We start from the raw sequence: 3,553 nt of genomic DNA, 5'->3' as shown, positions 1-3,553 counted from the left end.
CAGGAAGCTTTCCTTCCAGAAAAAAAGAAAAAGGTCATTTGTTCTCCCTCTGCTCTCAGGATCATTGTTTGTTTCTCCTTTATATTTAACCTCTATCTCCTGTCAAGCACTTCATGGCCAATGCTGTGGTTGCAACATAGTCCAGGCCAAGAGGGGAGCTCAGTCCTGGAGCCACCATCAGTCCTGGAGCCCCTTCTAGAAAGAATTTGATCTCAAATCACGAGCTCCTTCCCTCCTGGAAACAGGTGGGAACAGGTAGGAAAGTCTGCTGTAAGTAGTCATGGTCAAAATGGAATGGTTGGCAGGAGCACAAGGACCAAAGGCTTCTGTAAGTACTTAAATTTGTAAGGACTCCTGATGGTCTCTTTGCTGGTAATCTATTTACAGAAGCAGGAAGGATGAAAAATTGGTGAAAGAAGCTGAGTTTCTTCCTCTCTTTAAATCTACCTGGCAAAAGGTATTGTCATGTAATGTCCATTGAAAGCATCTGCCCAACTGTATTCCAAACACAAAGATATGATCTACAAGGGATTTGGGGTCAGGTAATGAGAGTTAACGAAGAAGTCGTCTGTGAAGCCAAGCAAAGCTTGGTTCTCCTTACACAGCCCAAGTAAGCGAGAGGTAATTGGGGTTAAAACCCGATCCAGAAGAAAATCAGTAAGTAAATCCTTCATGTAACTGTCCTACATTAAACCCTTAGAAACTCAGGAAGTCAGAGCGGTGACAGGAGGTAGAGGGAGATTTGACTTGAGTTTTGTTTCGCTAATGCCTCTCAGTCACTGGACTTGTTCTGTCTCAAGTGGTTTAGCGGATATTTTAAGAAGCAAGTGTTCTAAGTTATCCCACAATATGCTTCAGGAAATCAGGGATATGGATTTTGTTGTTGGGCACTGTATTTTTAATGTATTTAGAGATTCTTAGCACAGTTGATGCCCAGTGCCCTTACTGAATGATGATGGTGATTCTTCTTGGAAACAATATTTAATTTCATCTCCCAGGAGAACAAGGCAAATTTTGGTTTATTACAAGTTAATTTGACGTGCACACTTTAACTTGTGCTGTGTGCCTTACCAAATGGAAACATGTGTTATTTTCCTGGCAGGCTTACAGGAGGAAATGGATATGGTGGCACGCACCATCCCAAACTTCACACTTTAGAGAGAAAACAAACATAACAAACCTGCTCTTGAGGAAAGTGCTGCATTGTTGCTTGTTTTGCCCTTTCAAGAGGCTCAGTACACTGAATATTGCGCTAAGCTTTGTCATCCAGCATGGCCAAAGTCCACGAGAAGGAGTGATTAACACAATAAATTAACTCCAAGCCTAAACTTTACTCATTGGAATTGGCCCACATGGCTGCTTCTCTGATCTTCTGACCTGGGTTGAATCACTTCAAATGTTCATCTGGAGCTGCCAAAGAGCCACCAGTGTTAGAAACCCTAACACAGATCAGTGGATCTGCCTCTCAAACCGAGCAAGAGATAACAAAGTGAAACACAAATTTTGAGAAATGCTGACTGTAGCATACTGGGGATAAATATGTATGCGTACGTATAATACATAATGTGTCTATTCGTAGATATGTAGATAACCAGATTTACCTATTTACTATAAATACAATTGCACAGTGAATTCAGGCACAGTTATTCAAAAAACATCTTAGTATTGGCAACAGTGTCTGCAAGTTCCATAATTGTTTTCTGCAGAGACAGTTCAAAACCAAAGCATGAGAGTAAATATCCTGTCTTTCACAACATGTATGCGAAGCATTGCTATTTCAGGGGCCTGCCTGCATCTATACAGTTGTAATTCATGGGGGAGTACCGCTAGCATGCATTAAATTAAGCCAGGGTTTTCATACTAGAGACTAAAGCATGGGGTCCTATGCCATACCTGATATACAGCAGATCCCTGGTGGGGAAAGAACGTGAATTATTAACAAATTGCTAGAAGTCCTGTAGATCTACGTGGAGAATTAGATAGTCTACCTCTGGCCAGCTGCCTGATTCTGGGAGAGCTGCTCCTCCTCTCTATGCCTGTAGCTGTGGCTTCTAGTTGGGTACAAATGCGAACAGAACCTGTTGCAGCAACTTTAGGTATGGTTAAAGGCCTGAAATGTCCTGCAAAACAGGTACCCATTCGGTAGCCAGTACGTACTGGTGTATGTTGGTGCTTTTGGGTCTGTCTGTGTTGGAAATACGATGATTCCTTTGGCTCTTCTCAATGCAGACTTTTAAAAGGCTGCACTTAGACACACATATCAGCACTGTAGAGGTTGGTCGGACCAGAGACGTGTGCATTTTCTGCGTTCGGCATCCCTTCACGTACTGACAGGTGGTTTGCAGGCCAGCCAGCGTCCCATGGAGATGCCCCCTCCCAGTTATTCTTTTAAATATTTGGTGCTTTTGAATTCAATTTGCATTTCAGGTATTGTGCAACATGTTGCCATGACTTAGCTTAGTGGTCCTTGTGGAACCAATGCGGCGTCTCGGTACATCACAGCCAGAGAATTTTTCAGTAAGTTTGTGCAATGTACGCTTGCAAGTTCTTGCAGGATTTTTCTTCACACTGCCTCTAATTCCCATAAGCATAATGACTTGAGAAAGAGCTTGAATAAACTAGCAGAAATGTTGAAAGACACAAACCAAAGGATTTCTTCATATCAGTTTTGGGTTCTCATACCAATGTGGGCACGTTGCACCTCCCAGGGAGAGTCACTGCAGGAAATGCACCCATCAGTCCTGTCAGAAGAACCAAGGGCCCCAACTCTCTACTTAAAATTCAAGGACTTCCAGCTAAAATTGTCTGATTTTAGCATGGGTTAAAAATTATATAGCTTTGCTGGAAGTGGAAAAGCATGGTGTCCCAAGAACTTGTTCCATTTTAAAAGTTGTAGTTAATATTTTTCCATATAAGCTTTCCAAACAGACAATGCTGTGGTAGTGCCTGTTTCTTTCGGTGATGTCTAATCACAGCTCAAGATAGAATTAGGGAAAAATAAATGGTATGTGTGGAGCAGCCGTCATATTGCTCACAATTAGACGTAGTGCTTTGTCAGTAAGGTGGCTATCTTGATGCTTTTGAAGCACGGTTAATACCAGCCCACTGTGCTCCATGTTAATACTCAGTAGGAGGTCCCTGAGCCTGAACTGACTCCAGCAGAAAAGCGATCTCATTTTCCTGTGCAGCCCCAGGCCCTAAGGACAAATTAAAAAGGTGACGCTCTTTCTTTTGACAGATAAGCTTAGTAAAATCTTCGGCTTGCCTTAACATTTCAAAATTCCATTAATTTCCTTATCATCCACTAAGACCCCAAACGGGCTTTAGCTGCAGCTGGCCAAAAGCACCCCTTAGGCTTTAGATGTGACTGTGAAGGAGAGTGCCGTGCTCACCAACTGTTCCTACATAGGTGGATTTCGCTAAGATTCGAATTCTTTAAAGATATTCAGTAAGCAATGCTACGCTTTCCTCTTTTGGCGGCGTATTTTTCCAGCCTAGCGAGTCATACAAGTTGCAGTCAGAGCCCGGGCCTTCTCCAAACGCCCCAGCACTC

The sequence above is a fragment of the Apaloderma vittatum genome, unplaced genomic scaffold, assembly GCF_000703405.1.
Source record: "Apaloderma vittatum isolate BGI_N311 unplaced genomic scaffold, ASM70340v1 scaffold15347, whole genome shotgun sequence".
NCBI classification, from domain to species: domain Eukaryota; kingdom Metazoa; phylum Chordata; class Aves; order Trogoniformes; family Trogonidae; genus Apaloderma; species Apaloderma vittatum.
The sequence above is the reverse complement of the archived record's forward strand: the minus strand, read 5'-3'. Positions refer to the sequence as shown.